This window comes from Artemia sp. Qi Xiang Cuo, chromosome 13 (assembly GCF_049724085.1).
Source record: "Artemia sp. Qi Xiang Cuo chromosome 13, ASM4972408v1, whole genome shotgun sequence".
Classification (NCBI taxonomy): Eukaryota; Metazoa; Arthropoda; class Branchiopoda; order Anostraca; family Artemiidae; genus Artemia; species Artemia sp. Qi Xiang Cuo.
In genome coordinates this window covers 44,002,135-44,023,506 of record NC_142806.1, presented here as the reverse complement: position 1 = coordinate 44,023,506, position 21,372 = coordinate 44,002,135, and the positions used below count along the sequence as shown (strand labels likewise).

Genomic DNA, 21,372 nt, shown 5'->3' with positions numbered 1-21,372 from the left:
CTATGCCTTTGGAGATATCGATACCCCCCAGTCCTTGTGGAAATGTCTTTAAGCTATATCATTTGCCCATTGTTTATGTATAGTATTTGCAATTGGGAAATATGCATTCATTTTCGGGTGGGGGGGGGACCAATTTTCTGGTGGGGGGATTTTCAAGGGGAGAATTTTCCATGGGGAAGGAAGTTTCCAGGGGGCAAATTTTCCAGGTGGAACTTTTACGCTGGAGGAATTTTCCAGAATTCCTATACGAAATTCTTCTTGTGTTTTGCTTTCTGTTTGATTATTTAATTTTACGCATGGAGATGTTAAGGTTAATTGTCTGGGTAAATTTTCACCAGGATTAAATTGTCTAGAGAATATATTCGTGGGGAGGAGGGATTTTTCCGTGGAGGTAGAGCCAGATTTCCTGGCATTATTTTAAAAACGGTCAGAAATTAAATAGAAAAACAAGTTTTTCATTGTTGTTAATGTTGTTAAGTTATTTTGTCAATGTTGCTAAGTTTTAATGTTGCAACATTAAAACTTAAAACGAACAGAAAATATTGCGTACATGAAGGGGGTAGTTCCTCCTCAACACCTCGCTCTTTATTATGAAGTTTGAACTTTGTCCCAATTCTTTAAGAACGATTCCCGAATCTCAAGGTTCGTTTAATTAGAACAATTAAAATCTTTTTTCATAAGTACTAAAAAACTTTAGCATAAAAAGTGAGATGCTGAGGAGGAGCAACCCACCTCATGTACGTAATAATTTCTATTCGTTTTAAGTTTTGATGTTGCTCCTTACTTTCAGTTGAAAAACTTTTTTTTTATTTAATTAAAGTTAGGCATGAAATTGCTTACAACACTGTTGTAAGAGAAGTTTGAAACTCTATGCACTCTAGCCGGACATTAATTTTTCATACTTTAAATTGATTCTACCTCTCTGCTATCATCAGCCCATGAATGGTTGATTTCTTAGGGTAGATCTGTGGAGATCCTGAGCTACCAACAGATCCCAGCTCGAAATCCACCTGGACGAGTTTCAAGTTTCGAGCTCGTGATCAAAACCACGTTTTTCCCTCGTGAAGTGGTTCTCTAGGGTCGTAATTCGGTGCTACACAATCAGTTGTACTATCCTTCCACTTTATAACCAAAATCACTTGATCTGACCACTAGTCATAATAACTATGTTCCTTCTTTTAAATAACTTTGGTTTGTTCAAGACAGCAACCCTTCAATTAATTTTTCCGTACAGTGACTGTGGTACGAAATCCTTGCGAGTGAAGTTGCGTGAGAAGATCGTGGCTTGTGAAGAAATCATCAAATAAGACTTTACAACGGGATGATTTTTCAACAACAGGTTTGTGACAATCTTTGGCCCTAGGGGTATTTCTGGCTGTTAATCAGTCTTTGCTCACCCAGTGCACATATCAATTTTGTAGTGATATCGATGAAAAATCTAACTCCCATGCTTTGTATCAAAATCAGATCTGTTTTCCTTAGATAAACATTTTGCATTTGTGACGACCAAAGAAAGATATCAAATGCTCGTCCAAGGAAAGTTTGCCGAAACTTAAAGTTCACGTCATCTAACTTTAGCCTCACTTTAGCCATTTTATCAAATTCCTGGAGGTCATTATTATTTGCAAAATGTAGTGTTTTTTTAATCTTCAGAAATCTGCTGTGGCTCATGACTTGTTGACATATTGGAATGTCTAGGTCGTCTGACAAGGACATTGTTTCACTGGGAATGTGATATTTTCCTGATAGTGGTACAATTACAGCAAAAACTGCAGAGTTCATCAAAGCTCAATATGAAGCTGATGTCACCATTCTGAGAAGTATATAGTGCTGTTTCCCAAATAACCTTAGCACGACTAGTTTTGTTCTTGAGCTGACAAAACACCTCTACTTCAGACATGTTTATTGTTTATCAGACCTTTTTCCTAGGTTTAGGCAGTAATTCTGAAGGAAAATCTCCTGACTGAGCTATCTTTATTCAGTTTGGCTTACCCATTTGATTTTTTTTCCAAGGTTCAGATTTTTTAGATGCAAGTTTTGAAGAATGTCCATGCGATGCTGCTGAGGCTGCTTTCCTACAACAGCTTAGTAGAACGTCGTCTAAAGCATCATTATCAGAATTAAAAGTGACAGGTAGACCGGATGGACTATCTCAAGCTACATCGTCTGTTACAGAAGTACCGGTAATATCAAGCTCTTTCGTCCGTGCAACATCACTTAGGAGATCGTTGAAAGACTCTGCGTTGTCCTCGCCCCTTTCTCGTTTGTCATTGACTACCCCTATATTAGAATAAATTATAACCATATCAATATCTTCTTCGTCATCGACTAGTTCGTCTAGTATAGAGATAGCTTCTTTAAAAGACAAGTACTTTTTGAGGTCAATCTACAAACTAAAATATACCATCAGTTTAAGATCTATAAGATATTTTGTGATACCGTGATGCTCAACTTTCCCAATTGGTAACAAGTGTAGTTATCCGAACTGTGTTCTTACTCTGTGAATATTTCCATATAAGCTATTCATTGATTCTAAGTAAGGTAAGCATTTGTAATCTAACAGGGTGCAAATGTACGTGGCACGGCCTAAACAGTACCGCTACTGGCCTCAGCTAGGGTATAACATCGCAGTCAAGCGGTCCCGCAAGTTCTATGAATTCTTCTCCCACTAATATTATAACCAGAGGGGGTACGATAAGTGTACCACCTGTAGAGAGAGTAATTTCCACACTGTTTGGTTCAAAGTGCCACAACCTGTGTGAATAAATATGTCCTTGGGAGGGAGCGGATTCTCCAGTGAATCATAGGCCGCGCAATAGCGCTGCCTAAGTAAAGAGCAATGTTGGCACTATGTTTTTTTTCTTTTAGACCAGGGCACTTCGTATCGAAGAAGTTGTCGTAGAAACTTCGAAAAGGGCTCATTTGATTGGAAATTGGAATAGTCAGTGCCTTTTTTAATAGTCGAAAGTGTTTGGAAGGCAACTAACACCCCTTCCACGCCCACCATTTCCCCAAACACATCCAATTAAACTTTTGAGATAACAATTTTTTTCAACGTAGTTTATTTCTAGATGGAAATCCTGTTTTTGAGGGGGAAGCTCCCCCCACAGCCCTCAAGGCAAAGGATGCAAGTTATGCCATGGGGGCATTTAAGGTTTTTATTGAAAGCTGTGTCATAGAAACTTCAAAAAGGGCTCATTCAATTGGAAATTCAAAGGGCTAGTGCCCTTTCTAATAGTCGAAAGGGATTGGAGGGCAACTAACCCCCCTCTCACGCCAACCTTTTCCCCAAATACATCCAATCAAAATTTTTAGATATACATTTTGTTCAACGTAGTTGAAAGTTTTGGAATTTAGGTCTTTAAGGATGACAACCTCCCTCCACAACCCTCAAGCCAAGGGTTGTAAGTTATACCCTTGGTACATATAAGGTACTTACACAAAGCTTTGTCGTAGAACCTTCAAAAAGGGCTCATTCGATTGGAAATTGAAATGGCTAGCGCCCCTTTTAATATTTGAAAATAATTGGAGGGCAACTAACCCTCTTTCACGCCCACCATTTCCGTTGACACGTAAAATAAAAATTTTGAGATAACTATTTTTTCAACGTAGTTGAAAATTCTGGAAATCATGTCTCTGAGGATGACAACCCCCTACAGCCCTCAGGGCAAGGGTTGTCAGTTATGCCCTGGGGAATATAAGGTTTTGATAGAGAATGATGTCATAGAAACTTCAAAAAGGGCTCATTCGATTGGAAATTCAAAAGGGCTAGTGCCCTTTTTAATTGTCAAAAGTGATTGGAGGGTAACTAGCCCCCCCCTCTGACGCCAACCATTTCTCTAAACATATCCAATGCAAATTTTGAGATATCCATTTTTTCAAAGTAGTTGAAAGTTCTGGAAATTAGGTCTTTGAAGATGATAACCCCTCAGAGCTCTTGGGACAAGGGTTGTAAGTTATGCCCTGGGGGGATATAAAGTTTTTATACAAAGTTTTGTCGTAAAAACTTCAAAAAGGGCTAATTCAATTGGAAATTGAAAGGGCTAGTGCCCTTTTTAATAGTCGAGAGTGAATGGAGAGCAACTAAACTCTCACGCCCACCATTTCCCCAAACATATTCAATCAAAGTTTAGAGATAGCCATTTTGTTCAACATAGTTGAAAGTTTCTGTGAATTATGTATTTGAGGATGACACCCCCCCCCCCCCAGAGCCTCCAGGGCAAAGATCGTACGTTATGCCCTGTGGGCATATAAGGTTTTTATAGATACCGTTGTCGTAGAAGCTTGAAAAAGGGCGCATTCGATTGGAGATTCAAAGGGCTAGTGCCTGTTTTTCATAGTCAAAAGAGATTGGAGGGCAACTAACCCCCCTCTTACGCCCACCATTTCCCCAAACACATCCAATCAAAATTTTCAGATAACCAATTTGTTCAAAGTCGTTGAAAGCTCTGGAAATTAGGTCTTTGAGGATGAAACCCCCCCCCCCTATTGCTCAGGACTAAGGTTGTAAGTTATACCCTGGGGTATATAAAGTTTTTATTGTAAGCATTGTCGTAGAAGCTTGAAAAAGGGTGCATTCGATTGGAAATTCAAAGGGCTAGTGCTCTTTTTAATAGTCGAAAGTTGTTGGAGAGCAACTAACCCCCCTCTCACGCCCATCTTTTCCCCAAACCCATCCAATCAAATTTTTGAGATAGCCATTTTGTTCAACGTAGTTGATAGTAGAGAGGGGTCAGGAGCCCCGGGACGAACACATGTGCTGCCATCTACAATTTAGTTTAATGCTGACGGGACATAATTTATTCAAGGATTATCGATCGAGTCTAATGGGGGTCAAGGTCAATCGATCTGTTGTTGTTGTTGTTTGGCCACGTGTAATGGCATGAGGGGTGATTTACATAATCGATGGGGGAATTATTGATTCACGTCTGGGTGGAATTATGGTCCAAATAAGGGCATAGCCTCCCTAGGGAGAACACGTGGTTAATGGGGTCAATGACCTCTTTTTCCAAGGTCGATTTATTTGATGTTTCTATGTGTAATAGCTCCGGGGCGAAGGTTGCACATGCGCATTGAATTCTAACTGAAACAATGTTATTGATCTAGGACTTGAGGGGGAAGTGAATGTCCGAGAACTTGATTGTGTAATCGATCGCGAATGTCATGGTGTCCAGAAATAGTATTTGTTGTTATTGCTCTAGGCAATGTTATGAGTTTCCCGGAATTTGGAACACCTGTGCTGTCGACCTCAATTCACCTATCGTGAATCATTAATTCCCCTTAGAAACAACAAATTAATTTTCCCTTTCTTGACAGATCAATCAATCAATGACATCATCTGTCAGACTTTAAAAATTTTCGTCTAGAAACATTTCTCCAGGAATAGATCCAAGTCATTAATGTCTTTGCCTCGGGAACAACTCTTTTGGTCGAACTCCAAAGGATATTAATAACCAAAGGCCATGGAAACAATTAGGCAAGAAACATCTTAGCGATGAATTGTTTTAGCGCTGGAATCAGGTTTCCTATTAATTTGAAATGCGTTAGCACAGAGATGCCAATAACAATGGAACACGATGAAATTACTTTTAGGGATTATTTGGGCGAAACGGTTTTAGACAGCTTATGGAACTATTTCGGCGAAACAGATAGAGACATTTTAAAAGAAGATTTTTGAAGAGATTTTAGAAGAGAATTTAAAGGTGAAACTCTGTGGTCGTTATAATACACAAGTTTCATTTGAACAGTGTTGTGAGGTCCTCTAACCCAACCCCAAAGGGTTCCAATCCTCCTACCACAACCCCAAAGGGTTCCGACCCCCCTACCCAACCCCGAAGGAAGCCCCCGGTCCTCAAAGGCCCCCCAAGCTCCCAAAGGCCCTCCACCGGTCCCCAAATGTCCCCCAGGCACCCAACTGCCCCCCCGGACACTCAAAGGCCCCCAAAGCTCCCAAAGGGTCACCGGCGCCCCAAAGGCCCACCCAGACCCCCAAATGCCATCCCCGGACCCCCCAAAGGCCCATCGAGCTCCCAAAGGACCAACGGGGTCCCAAAGGCCCTCCAACGGTCCCCAAATGTCCCCCAGGCCCCCAAAGGCCCACCCGGCGCCCCCAAGGCCCCCCCAGGCCCCCAAATGCCATCCCCGGCCCCCCAAAGCCCATCCCCCGGTCCCCAAGGGTCCCCCGAGCTCCCAAAGGACCACCGACCCTCAAGGGACCCACAGACCCTCAAAGGCTCTCCCCGTGCACCCGTCTTTCGTTGATGTGTGTTGTCTGAAACCTATGATTTGGGATTTGTAGTTTGCTACTTCAGGCTTTTCTGAGCTAAGGTTTCCTAGTATTTCCTAGGTGAATGTTGTCTGAAACCAATAGTTCGGGATGAGTAGTTTGCTATTTCAGGCTTTTATGAGCTAGGTTTCTTAGCCTTTCGTTGGTGTGTGTTGAGTGAAACTGATGATTTGGGATATCTAGTTTGCTATTTTTGACTTTTTTGAGTTGGATTTCTTACTATTTCATAGGTTTGTGGTGTCTGAAACCTATGATTTGGGATGTGTAGTTTGCTATTTTCGACTTTTCTGAGCTGGATTTCTTAGCCTTTCATAGGTATGCGTTGTCAGAAAATTATGATTTGGGATGTATAGTTTGCTATTTCAGGCTTTTCTGAGCTAAGGTTTTCTAGTATTTCGTAGGTGAATGTTGTCTGAAACCAATAGTTTGGGATGAATAGTTTGCTATTTTTGACTTTTGTGTGCTAGGTTTCTTAGTCTTTCGTTGGTGTGTGTTGACTGAAACCGATGATTTGGGATATGGTAGTTTGCTATTTTTGACTTTTCTGAGCTGGATTTCTTAGTCTTTCATAGGTGTGTGTTGTATGAAACCTATGAATTGGGATGGGTGGATTGCTACTTTTGACTTTTCTGAGCTGGATTTCTTAGCCTTTCATAGGTGTTTGTTGTCTGAAACCTATAGTTTGGGATGACTAGTTTGCTATTTTTGACTTTTCTGAGCTAGGTTTCTTAGCCGTTCATAGGTGAGTGTTGTCTGAAACCTATGATTTGGGATATGTAATTTGCTATTTCCGACTTTTCATAACCGGATTTCTTAGTCTTTCGTAGGTGTGTGGTGTCTGAAACCTATGATTTGGGATGTGTGGGTTGCTATTTTTGACTTGTCTGAGCTGGATTTCTTATCCATTTGTAGGTGTGTGTTGACTGAAACCTATGATTTGGGATGTTTAATTTGCTATTTTTGACTTTTCTGAGCTAGATTTCTTAGCCTATCATATGTGTGCCCTTTCAGAAAATTATGATTTGGGAGGTGTAGTTAGCTTTTTGGACTTTTCAGAGCTAGGATTCTTAGTCACTCATAGGTGTTTGTTGTCTGAAACTTCGAGTTTGGGATGAGTAGTTGGCTATTTCAGACTTTTCTGAGCTAAGGTTTCTTAGTATTTCGTAGGTGAATGCTGTCTGAAACTTATGATTTGGGATATGTAAATTACTATTTCGGGCTTTTCTGAGTTGGATTTCTTAGTCTTTCATAGGTGTGTAGTGTCAGAAACCTATGATTTGGGATGTGTAGTTTGCTATTTTCGACTTTTCTGAGCTAGGTTTCTTAGCCTTTCCTAGGTATGCGTTGTCAGAACATTATGATTTGGGATGTGTAGTTTGCTATTTCAGGCTTTTCTGAGCTAAGGTTTTCTAGTATTTCGTAGGTGAATGTTGTCTGAAACCAATAGTTTGGGATGTGTAATTTGCTATTTCCGACTTTTCATAACCGGATTTCTTCGTCTTTCATAGGTGTGTAGTGTCTGAAACCTATGATTTGGGATGTGTGGGTTGCTATTTCAGGCTTTTCTGAGCTGGATTTCTTAGCCTTTCATAGGTGTATAGTGTCTGAAACCTATGATTTGGGGTGGGTGGATTGCTATTTTTGACTTTTCTGAGCTGGATTTCTTAGACTTTCATAGGTGTTTGTTGTCTGAAACATATAGTTTGGGATGACTAGTTTGATATTTTTGACTTTTCTGAGCTAGGTTTCTTAGCCGTTCCTAGGTGAGTGTTGTCTGAAACCTATGATTTGGGATATGTAATTTGCTATTTCTGACTTTTCATAACCGGATTTCTTAGTCTTTCGTAGGTGTGTGATGTCTGAAACCTATGATTTGGAGGTGTGTGGGTTGATATTTTTTGACTTTTCTGAGCAGGATTTCATAGCCTTTCGTAGGTGTTTGTTGACTGAAACCTATGATTTGGGATGGTTAATTTGCTATTTTTGACTTTTCTAAGCTAGATTTCTTAGCCTTTCATAGGTGTGTCCTTTCAGAAAATTATGATTTGGGAAGCACACAAAAACTTACACATGCACACGAAAACTTACATGCAAACAAAAACTTAAATTCACACAAAAACTTACACACACACACACACACACAAAACTAACACACACAAACACACGAACACTCACACACACACGCCAAAACTTATACACACACAAAAACTAACACACACACACACACACAAACACACACAAACTTACACATGATCACAAAAAAACTCACACACACACGCACAAAAACTAACACACACACACACTCACAAAACTTACACACACACACACGAAAACAAACACACATACGCCAAAACTTACACACACACAAACATACACATCCACACGAACACAGACAAACACACACACACGAACAAATAAACAAACACGAACACAAAAACCCACACACACCCACACAAACTTACACACACACACACACACACAAAAACTTACACATGCACACGAAAACTTTCATGCACACAAAAACTTTTATGCAAACAAAAACTTACACACACACACACACACAAAACTTACACTCACACACACACACAAAAACACACACACACACACACCAAAACTTAAACACACAAACACACTTACACAAACACAAACACAAACACACACAAATACACAAAAACTTACAAAATAACACAAAAAAAACTCACACACACACACACGACAAAACTAACACACACACAAAAACTTACACACACACACACACACATACACAAAAACTTACACATGAACACAAAAACTACACACACACACGCACAAAAACTTACACACACACACACACACACACACAAAACTTACACACACACACACTCCAAAACTTACACAAACAAAAACTTACACACACACACACACACAAACACACACAAACTAACACACACAAACACACAAAAAACTTACAAACACAAAAACTGACACACACAAAAACACAAAAAAAAACAACAAAAAAAAATTTAAAACAAAAAAAAAAACATTATAAAAACAAGATAAAGATTAGAAAAACAAAAAAATACACACACACACAAAAACTAAAACACACGAACCAAAACTTACAAACACACACAAAAACTTACACACACACACACACGAAAACTCACACACACACGCCAAAACTTACACAAACAATCAAAAACTTACACACACACACACAAAAACTTACACAAGCACACGAAAACATACATGCACACAAAAACTTATACACACACTCACGAAAAATTACACACACACGTAAAAACTTTCACACAAAAAAGCTTAGACACACAAAAACTTACACACACACACACACAAAAACTTAAACCCACACGCAAAAACTTACACACACACACACAAAAACTTACACACACACACACACACACAAAAAAACTTACACACACACGCCCAAACTTACACACACACACAAACATACACACACACACACAAAAACAAAAAAACTAAAAAACAAAAAAAAAACAACACTCGAAAACAAACGCACACACACAAAAAATAACACACACACACACTCAAAATATTACACACACACAAAAACTTACACACACACACACACACACACACACACACAAAAAAACATACATAGGCACACCAAAACTAACATGCACACAAAAACTTACAGACACACAAAAACTTACACACACGCGCAAAAACTTACACGCACACACAAAAACTTACACACACACACGAAAACTACACACACACACACACACGAAAACTTACACACACACGCCAAAACTACACACACACAAAAACTTACACACACACACACACACACACACACACACACACACACACACACACACACACACACACACACACACACACACACACACACACACACACACACACACACACACACACACACACACACACACACACACACACACACACACACACACACACACACACACACACACACACACACACACACACACACACACACACACACACACACACACACACACACACACACACACACACACACACACACACACACACACACACACACACACACACACACACACACACACACACACACACACACACACACACACACACACACACACACACACAGACACATGAATTTCTATCGTGAAATGCAAGAGTTGGAATATTTCAGTAGTGACTTGCTGTGCTTTACCTTCTCACAGTTACATTCTCTTGATTTTTCGAAGTTCATTTTGAATTTCTGTCATGAAATGCAAGAGTTGGAAAATTGGGGTCTTAGTCCACCAGCCCGAACGGTGGAAATCCACGAGCTCAATATTGGGGTCTCAGTCCACCAGCCTGAATGGTGGAAATTCACTAGCTCAGAATTAGGGTCTTAGTCCACCAGCCTGAATGGGGGAAATTCACTAGCTCAGAATAGGGGTCTTAGTCCACCAGCCTGAATGGTTGAAATTCACATTAGACGAGGTTACGTGCGCACACACAGAGAGAGACGACTAACACACAGGGACAACACACACTAAGAGACGACACACACAGAAAGAAACTGAATTACAATATGAATATGATCAGGAATTGTTTACAAGTCAGGTTGGCCGAGTGGTTAAGTCACTAGACTCAAGATCTGGTCCCCATACGGGGTCGTGGGTTCGAACCCCACACCAGGAAATTTTTTCTTATTTAATTTTTTTATTTAATCATGTCTTGTGATTTAACTAAATAACTTCTGTAAAAGGATTTATGCAGAACCTAAATTGTTAGGGTATTTAATAGATTAAATAAAAAAAAACTGCAAAAGTGGAAATGTTCAAATTCTCTTCTGAATTTTCTTAAAGAAGAGAAAAAAGTTAGCTCAATTCTGAACTTTACCAATGAAACTGAATTACAATATGAATATGATCAGGAATTGTTTACAAGTCAGGTTGGCCGAGTGGTTAAGGTGCTAGACTGATGATCTGGTCCCCATACGGGGTCGTGGGTTCGAGTCCCACACTTGACAATTTTTTTTCTTATTCTAAATCTTTGGAAACAGCCTATATTTCTGACCGGTTAAGTTTTTATGTTAGTGTTGTCAGTCAAAAGCTATGACCTTGAGAAAAGAGCTTGAGAAAATTGCCTGATTATAGAAAAATGGGGAAGCATCCTCCAAAAGTTGACAGGAATGCACCCCTCCAGCGCTTTGTCGAATATGTTGAATAAAATATGCAAAGTCGCCATAGCTTTATTTCATTTTTAAGGTTAATTTAGACAAGGTTCTGAATTTTCATAAAGAAGAGAAACAAGTTAGCTCAATTCTGAACTTTACCAAAGAAACTGAATTACAATTTGACTATGATCAAAAATTGTTCACAAGTCAGGTTGGCCGAGTGGTTAAGGCGCTAGACTTAAGATCTGGTCCCCATATGGGGTCGTGGGTTCGAGTCCCACAGTTGACAATTTTTTTCATATTCTAAATCTATAGAAACAGCCTCTATTTCTGACCGTTTAAGTTTTGATGTTAGTGTTGTCAGTCAAAAGCAATGACCTTGAGAAAAGCGGCACAGTCGGGGTATCCACCCCCAGGATAGGTTAGGTTAGGTTAGGTTAAGTGGTCTTAACCTAACCCAGGTTAGGTTAGGTTACCTAACCTAACTAGGGTTAGCAGGTTAGGTTAGGTTAGGTTCGGTTAAGTGGCCGGCCACGTACGCTTCACTTGGGTTAGCTTAGGTTAGGTGAGAGACAGTCAAAAAGTTAGGTGTATGATTAGGTTAGGTTAGGTTAGATTAAGTTAGGTTAGGTTAAGTTAGGTTAGGCTAGGTTAGCCTACGTACGCGCGCGTACGTAGGCTAACCTAGCCTAACCTAACTTAACCTAACCTAACTTAACCTACGTACGCAATGGAAAAGGAACAAAGTGGGTCAAGATCTTTTTTCTTGCTTAAAAGGGCACTAGAATCGAACAAAAAATGATTAAATAGATCTTATCTCCATTTTCTACGATCTTTGATTTGATAAAATCGCCCACGAAGAAAGAGCTTATAGACAAAATTTTGGATCTGAAATGTCAAAAAGTTAATTTCTGGTAATACTTTTAATGGTGATCACAATTATTTGGACAGTCATGATCTCGGATCACACCCTTCTCCACTGCATATTTACATATTCGTAGTCTTAAAATTTTACATTTAAACTGTTTCCACGGTGAGAGAGGTGTTTTCCCTCAACGCCTATTCTCTTTGCTTAATCTAAACATGTTCCTCTTAACTTGTGAAGGTCAAGTTAAGGTTCCAGGCACCACCTCTAATAGGAAGATATTAGACGTCTCTCTTAGTTTTTGTGTAATTTGCAATTTGCAGAATTCTATTTACTTGAATTAACTCATTCATACGACACCGATAATTGTCGGCCTGTAATTCTTCATTCTATACGGTGCTGACAGGGGTTTAAGGACGGAAAGCTGTATCGGCTGGCACTCATACCTCTCCAAACGGCAGCTTGCTGTGACATGATCGTCTTTTCACTTTAAGGACCACTAGAACATAAATTGGTGTTTGTATGAGCCCTCTCCTAATATTCTAGACGTATGATTTGATACAATCATCCTAGGAAAAAGAAATTAGCGGCTATGATTGTCTTTCTGAAGAAAAGTACGAAATTTTGTACTTGTGTAAATAGAAGACTAAAAATTTTGTCCCGGGATTTTCAGATGTGCTGAATTCGATGGTGGAATTCTAATCAAGATCGCACCGTTTCTGAGGAGGTGGTAGTGTTTTTCTAAAATTGTCCAAGTATTCTTATGCTAAGTTTAAACTTAATAAAACTTATGTATTGGGAATCATCATAAAAATTAAAATCAGTTTGGTTCATACGTTGTTTTGAAACTTATAGCTCATTAGAATTGCCGTTTCTATTGACGAGGTCGCTCTTTACTTACTGTTCATTGCAAAGATTGATCTATGAACTTTTTTTTCATTACAATAAAACATTGTATTTCTATTTTAAAGGTCTCGTCTTGAATAATATTACAATAGTTATATCAGTGCATTTTTTTAGTAACATAGTTCTTTTAGAGTAATTATTTTTTAAATACAGTTTTAAATTTCCACCATTCAGGCTGGTGGACTGAGACCCCAATATTGAGCTAGTGGATTTCCACCATTCGGGCTGGTGGACTAAGACCCCAATTTTCCAACTCTTGCATTTCATGACAGAAATTCAAAATGAACTTCGAAAAATCAAGAGAATGTAACTGTGAGAAGGTAAAGCACAGCAAGTCACTACTGAAATATTCCAACTCTTGCATTTCACTATAGAAATTCATGTGTGTGTGTGTGTGTGTGTGTGTGTGTGTGTGTGTGTGTGTGTGTGTGTGTGTGTGTGTGTGTGTGTGTGTGTGTGTGTGTGTGTGTGTGTGTGTGTGTGTGTGTGTGTGTGTGTGTGTGTGTGTGTGTGTGTGTGTGTGTGTGTGTGTGTGTGTGTGTGTGTGTGTGTGTGTGTGTGTGTGTGTGTGTGTGTGTGTGTGTGTGTGTGTGTGTGTGTGTGTGTGTGTGTGTGTGTGTGTGTGTGTGTGTGTGTGTGTGTGTGTGTGTGTGTGTGTGTGTGTGTGTGTGTGTGTGTGTGTGTGTGTGTGTGTGTGTGTGTGTGTGTGTGTGTGTGTGTGTGTGTGTGTGTGTGTGTGTGTGTGTGTGTGTGTGTGTGTGTGTGTGTGTGTGTGTGTGTGTGTGTGTGTGTGTGTGTGTGTGTGTGTGTGTGTGTGTGTGTGTGTGTGTGTGTGTGTGTGTGTGTGTGTGTGTGTGTGTGTGTGTGTGTGTGTGTGTGTGTGTGTGTGTGTATGTGTGTGTGTGTGTGTGTGTGTGTGTGTGTGTGTGTGTGTGTGTGTGTGTGTGTGTGTGTGTGTGTGTGTGTGTGTGTGTGTGTGTGTGTGTGTGTGTGTGTGTGTGTGTGTGTGTGTGTGTGTGTGTGTGTGTGTGTGTGTGTGTGTGTGTGTGTGTGTGTGTGTGTGTGTGTGTGTGTGTGTGTGTGTGTGTGTGTGTGTGTGTGTGTGTGTGTGTGTGTGTGTGTCTGTGTGTGTGTGTGTGTGTGTGTGTGTGTGTGTGTGTGTGTGTGTGTGTGTGTAAGTTTTTGTGTGTGTGTATGTTTTGGGGTGTGTGTGTAAGTTTTCGTGTGTGTGTGTGTGTGTAAGTTTTCGTGTGTGTGTGTAAGTTTTTGTGTGTGCGTGTAAGTTTTTGAGAGTGTGTGTAAGTTTTTGTGTGTATGTAAGTTTTTATGTGCATGTAAGTTTTCGTGTGCATATGTAGGTTTTTGTGTGTGTGTGTGTGTGTAAGTTTTTGTGTGTGTGTGTAAGTTTTGGCGTGTGTGTGTGTGTAAGTTTTTGTGTGTGTGCGTAAGTTTTCGTGTGTGTGTGTGTGTGTGTGTGTTGTGTGTGTGTGTGTGTGTGTGTTTTTGTGTGTGTGTAAGTTTTTGCGTGTGGGTGTAAGTTTTGTGTGTGTGTGTGTGTGTGTGTAAGTTTTTGTGTGTGTTAGTTTTTGTGTGTGTGTGTGTGTATGTTTTTGCGCGTGGGTGTAAGTTTGTGTGTGTGTGTGTGTTTAAGTTTTTGTGTGTCTAATCTTTTGTGTGTGTAAGTTTTGACGTGTGTGTGTAAGTTTTCGTGTGTGTGTGTATAAGTTTTTGTGTGAATGTAAGTTTTAGTGTGCATGTGTAAGTTTTTGTGTGTGTGTGTGTGTGTGTGTGTAAGTTTTTGTGTGTGTGTGTGTAAGTTTTGGCGTGTGTGTGTAAGTTTTCGTGTGTGTGTGTGTGTGTTTTTGTGTGTGTGTGTTAGTTTTTTTGTGTGTGTGAAAGTTTTTGTGTGTGTGTGTAAGTTTTTGTGTGTCTAAGATTTTGCGTGTGTATATAAGTTTTTTGTGTGTTTGTGTAAGTTTGTGTGTGTGTGTGTGTGTGTGTATGTGTGTGTGTGTTTATGTTTTTGTGTGTGTTTGTTTTTTGTGTGTGTGTGTGTGTTTGTTTGTGTGTGTGTGTGTGTGTGTGTGTGTGTAAGTTTTGGCGTGTGTGTGTAAGTTTTCGTGTGTGTGTGTGTAAGTTTTGTGTGTGTGTGTGTGTGTGTAAGCTTTTGTGCGTGTGTTTGTGTGAGTTTTGTGTTCATGTGTAAGTTTTTGTGTATGTGGGTGTGTGTGTGTGTAAGTTTTTGTGTGTGTGTTAGTTTTTGTGTGTGTGTGTTTGTGTTTTTTTTGTGTTCATGTGTTAGTTTTTGTTTATGTGTGTGTGTGTGTGTGTTTATTTTTTTTTGTGTGTTTTAGTTTTGGCGTGTGTGTGTGTGAGTTTTAGTGTGTGTGTGTGTGTGTGTGTAAGTTTTGTGTGTGTGTGTGTGTGTATGTAAGTTTTTGTGTGCATGTAAGTTTTTGTGTGCATGTAAGTTTTCGTGTGCATGTGTAAGTTTTTGTGTGTGTGTGTGTGTGTGTGTAAGTTTGTGTGTGTGTGTGTGTGTGTAAGTTTTGGGGTGTGTGTGTAAGTTTTCGTGTGTGTGTGTGTGTAAGTTTTCGTGTGCATGTGTAAGTTTTTGTGTGTGTAAGTTTTGGCGTGTGTGTGTAAGTTTTCGTGTGTGTATGTGTAAGTTTTGTGAGTGTGTGTGTGTGTAAGTTTTTGTGGGTGTGTGTGTGAGTTTTTTTGTGTTCTTGTGTTAGTTTGTGTGTGTTTGTGTGTGTGTGTGTGTGTAAGTTTGTGTGTGTGTTTAAGTTTTTGTGTGTGTGTGTCAGTTTTCGTTTGTGTGTGTGTGTAAGTTTTGTGTGTGTGTGTGTAAGTTTTTGTGTGCATTTAAGTTTTTGTGTGTATGTAAGTTTTCGTGTGCATGTGTAAGTTTTTGTGTGCTTCCCAAATCATAATTTTCTGAAAGGACACACCTATGAAAGGCTAAGAAATCTAGCTTAGAAAAGTCAAAAATAGCAAATTAACCATTCCAAATCATAGGTTTCAGTCAACACAAACCTACAAATGGCTATGAAATCCTGCTCAGAAAAGTCAAAAAATATCAGCCCACACACCCCCAAATCATAGGTTTCAGACATCACACACCTACGAAAGACTAAGAAATCCGGTTATGAAAAGTCAGAAATAGCAAATTACATATCCCAAATCATAGGTTTCAGACAACACTCACCTATGAACGGCTAAGAAACCTAGCTCAGAAAAGTCAAAAATATCAAACTAGTCATCCCAAACTAAATGTTTCAGACACTAAACACCTATGAAAGACTAAGAAATCCAGCTCAGAAAAGTCAAAAGTAGCAATCCATCCACCCCAAATCATAGGTTTCAGAGACTACACACCTATGAAAGACTAAGAAATCCAACTCAGAAAAGCCTGAAATAGCAACCCACACATCCCAAATCATAGGTTTCAGACACCACACACCTACGAAAGACTAAAAAATCCGGTTATGAAAAGTCGGAAATAGCAAATTACACATCCCAAACTATTGGTTTCAGACAACATTCACCTACGAAATACTAGAAAACCCTAGCTCAGAAAAGCCTGAAATAGCAAACTACACATCCCAAATCATAATGTTCTGACAACGCAGACCTAGGAAAGGCTAAGAAACCTAGCTCAGAATAGTCGAAAATAGCAAACTACACATCCCAAATCATAGGTTTCAGAAACTACACACCTATGAAAGACTAAGAAATCCAACTCAGAAAAGCCCGAAATAGTAATTTACATATCCCATATCATAAGTTTCAGACAGCATTCACCTACGAAATACTAAGAAACCTTAGCTCAGAAAAGTCTGAAATAGCCAACTACTCATCCCAAACTCGAAGTTTCAGAAAACAAACACCTATGAGTGACTAAGAATCCTAGCTCTGAAAAGTCCAAAAAGCTAACTACACCTCCCAAATCATAATTTTCTGAAAGGGCACACATATGATAGGCTAAGAAATCTAGCTCAGAAAAGTCAAAAATAGCAAATTAACCATCCCAAATCATAGGTTTCAGTCAACACACACCTACGAATGGCTAAGAAATCCAGATCAGAAAAGTCAAAAAAATAGCAACCCACACATCCCAAATCATAGGTTTCAGACACCACACACCTAAGAAAGAATAAGATATACGTTTATGATTAGTCTGAAATAGCAAATTACATATCCCAAATCATAGGTTTCAGACAACACTCACCTATGAACGGCTAAGAAACCTAGCTCAGAAAAGTCAAAAATAGCAAACTAGTCATCCCAAACTATAGGTTTCAGACAACAAAAACCTATGAAAGGCTAAGAAATCCAGCTCAGAAAAGTCAAAAGTAGCAATCCACCCATCCCAAATCATAGGTTTCATACAACACACACCTATGATAGACTAAGAAATCCAGCTCAGAGAAGTCAAAAATAGCAAACTACATATCCCAGATCATCGGTTTCAGTCAACACACACCAACGAAAGACTAAGAAACCTAGCACAGAAAAGTCAAAAATAGCAAACTATTCATCCCAAACTATTGGTTTCAGACAACATTCACCTACGAAATACTAGAAAACCTTAGCTCAGAAAAGCCTGAAATAGCAAACTATACATCCCAAATCATAATTTTCTGACAACGCATACCTATGAAAGGCTAAGAAATCCAGCTCAGAAAAGTTGAAAATAGCAAACTACACATCCCAAATCATAGGTTTCAGACACCACACACCTATGAAAGACTAAGAACTCCAACTCAGAAAAGTCAAAAATAGCAAACTACATATCCCAAATCATCAGTTTCACTCAACACACCCCAACGAAAGTCTAAGAAACCTAGCTCATAAAAGCCTTAAATATCAAACTACTCATCCCAAACTATTGGTTTCAGACAACATTCACCTAGGAAATACTAGAAAACCTTAGCTCAGAAGAGCCTGTAGTAGCAAACTATACATCCCAAATCATAGGTTTCAGACAACACACATCAACGAAAGACGGGTGCACGGGGAGAGCCTTTGAGGGTCTGTGGGTCCCTTGAGGGTCGGTGGTCCTTTGGGAGCTCAGGGGGACCTTTGGGGACCGGGGGATGGGCTTTGGGGGGCCGGGGATGGCATTTGGGGGTCTGGGTAGGCCTTTGGGGCGCCGGGAGGGCCTTTGGGTGCCTGGGGGACATTTGGGGACCGATGGAGGGCCTTTGGGACCCCGTTGGTCCTTTGGGAGCTCGATGGGCCTTTGGGGGGTCCGGGGATGGCATTTGGGGGTCTGGGTGGGCCTTTGGGACGCCGGTGACCCTTTGGGAGCTTTGGGGGCCTTTGAGTGTCTGGGGGGGGGGGCAGTTGGGTGCCTGGGGGACATTTGGGGACCGGTGGAGGGCCTTTGGGAGCTTGGGGGCCTTTGAGGACCGGGGGCTTCCTTCGGGGTTGGGTAGGGGGGTCGGAACCCTTTGGGGTTGTGGTAGGAGGATTGGAACCCTTTGGGGTTGGGTTAGAGGACCTCACAACACTGTTCAAATGAAACTTGTGTATTATAACGACCACAGAGTTTCACCTTTAAATTCTCTTCTAAAATCTCTTCAAAAATCTTCTTTTAAAATGTCTCTATCTGTTTCGCCGAAATAGTTCCATAAGCTGTCTAAAACCGTTTCGCCCAAATAATCCCTAAAAGTAATTTCATCGTGTTCCATTGTTATTGGCATCTCTGTGCTAACGCATTTCAAATTAATAGGAAACCTGATTCCAGCGCTAAAACATTTCATCACTAAGATGTTTCTTGCCTAATTGTTTCCGTGGCCTTTGGTTATTAATATCCTTTGGAGTTCGACCAAAAGAGTTGTTTCCGAGGCAAAGACATTAATGACTTGGATCTATTCCTGGAGAAATGTTTCTAGGCGAAAATTTTTAAAGTCTGACAGATGATGTCATTGATTGATTGATCTGTCAAGAAAGGGAAAATTAATTTGTTGTTTCTAAGGGGAATTATTGATTCACGATAGGTGAATTGAGGTTGACAGCACAGGTGTTCCAAATTCCGGGAAACTCATAACATTGCCTAGAGCAATAACAACAAATACTATTTCTGGACACCATGACATTCACGATCGATTACACAATCAAGTTCTCGGAAATTCACTTCCCCCTCAATTCCTAGATCAATAACATTGTTCCCGTTAGAATTCAATGCGCATGTGCAACCTTCGCCCCGGAGTTATTACACATAGAAACATCAAATAAATCGACCTTGGAAAAAGAGGTCATTGACCCCATTAACCACGTGTTCTCCCTAGGGAGGCTATGCCCTTATTTGGACCATAATTCCACCCAGACGTGAATCAATAATTCCACCATCGATTATGTAAATCACCCCTCATGCCATTACACGTGGCCAAACAACAACAACAACAGATCGATTGACCTTGACCCCCATTAGACTCGATCGATAATCCTTGAATAAATTATGTCCCGTCAGCATTAAACTAAATTGTAGATGGCAGCACATGTGTTCGTCCCGGGGCTCCTGACCCCTCTCTACTGTTGATTTCAAAATAGAAATGTTTTTTTCTATTTTGCAAGGGCAAGGATTATAAGTTATTCCCTGGGGGCTTATGAGGTTTGTATAGCAAGCTTTGTCGTAGAAACTTCAAGAAGGGGTCAATCGATTGAAAATTCAAAAGGCTAGTAGCCATTTTCATAGTCGAAAGTGATTGAAGAGCAACAAACCCACCTTTCACGCCTACCTTTTCCCCGAACACATCCAATCAAAATTTTTAGATTGCCATTTTGTTCAAAATAATTGAAAATTCTTGAAATTAGGTCTTTGCGGATGACAGTCCCCCAAAGCCCTTAGGGCAAGGGTTGTAAGTTATGTCCTGGTGGCATATAAGGTTTTTATAGAAAGTGTTGTCGCTAAAACTTCAAAAAGGGCTCAGTCGATTGGAAATAGAATAGGCTAGTTCCCTTTTTAAAAGTCGAAAGTACTTGGATGGCAACGAACACCCCTTCTAAGCCCATCATTTCCCCAAACACATCCAATCAAAATTTTGAAATAACCCTGTTGTTCAACGTAGTTGAAATTTCTGGAAACTATATCGTTGAGTAGGACCTTCCCCCCAAAGTCTTCTGGGCAAGGGTTATAAGTTGTGCCCCTGGGGCATAGAAGGTTTTTATTGAAAACTTTGTCATAGAAACTTGTAAAAGGGATCACTCGATTAGAAATTGAAAGGGCTAGTGCCCTTTTTAACACTCGAAAGTGATTGAAGGGCAGCTAACCAACCTCTCGCGCCCACCACTTCCCCAAACACATCCTCTCAAAATTTGGAGATACCCATTAGTAGAAGGGGGGGTACCAGCCCCACGGGGCCCTACTGCTGCCACCTATAACTTTTTTTTACATAGTTTTTGTCTGTTTGTTGTCAGTGAGAATTTGAAAAACAGGAACTTTCTCACATTTTTGTATGTTTTTATGGACTTTGTCAGTGAGAATTTGAAAAAACAGGAACTTTCTCACATTTTTGTATGTTTTTATGGTTTTTGTCAGTGAGAATTTGAAAAAACAGGAACTTTGTCACATTTATGGATGGTCTTATGGACTTTGTCAGTGAGAATGAAAAAACAGGAACTTTGTCACATTTATGTCTGTTTTCATGGATGGTTATGTGTGTTGGTCGATTTATTGATGGTTTTATGGATTATGTCAGTGAGAATGAAAAAACAGGAAGTTTGTCACATTTATGTCTGTTTTCATGGATGGTTATGTGTGTTGGTCGATTTATTTGATGTTTTTATGGATTTTGTCAGTGAGAATTATAAAACGGGAACTTTGTCACTCCCTTCTTGTTGTTGTTCGATGCAGATATTATGAGTTTCCGGGAAACAGTATTTGTTATTGTTGTTCAAGCCAAATGTTATGAGTTTCCGGGAAACAGTTAATGACACGTCCTTCCTGTTGTTATTCGAGGCAAATGTTATGAGTTCCCAGGAAACAGTATTTGTTGTTGTTTGGTCACGTGTAATGCCCTGAGGATGATTTACATAATCGGTGGTGGAATTATTGATTCACGAAAAAGGGAAATTAAGAAACAAACATGGCTACTTTGTTGTTTGGCTAACCTAACCTGAGAAATTGATTGCGTAGTCGATTGGGAATTTTATTGATCCGATAACGGGAAA

General features: G+C 39.9%; 1 protein-coding gene and 1 non-coding gene across 2 annotated transcripts in view; both read left to right on the top strand.

Annotated features, from left to right (window-relative positions):
- Window positions 1–21,372, top strand: part of LOC148945322 (tachykinin-like peptides receptor 86C) — a 418,581-nt gene that overhangs the window by 174,516 nt on the left and 222,693 nt on the right. The gene's annotated exons all lie outside the window — the stretch shown is intronic.
- TRNAI-GAU (transfer RNA isoleucine (anticodon GAU)) lies at window positions 11,191–11,273 on the top strand. Its single transcript has one exon. It is a non-coding gene; the product is annotated as a tRNA-Ile (tRNA).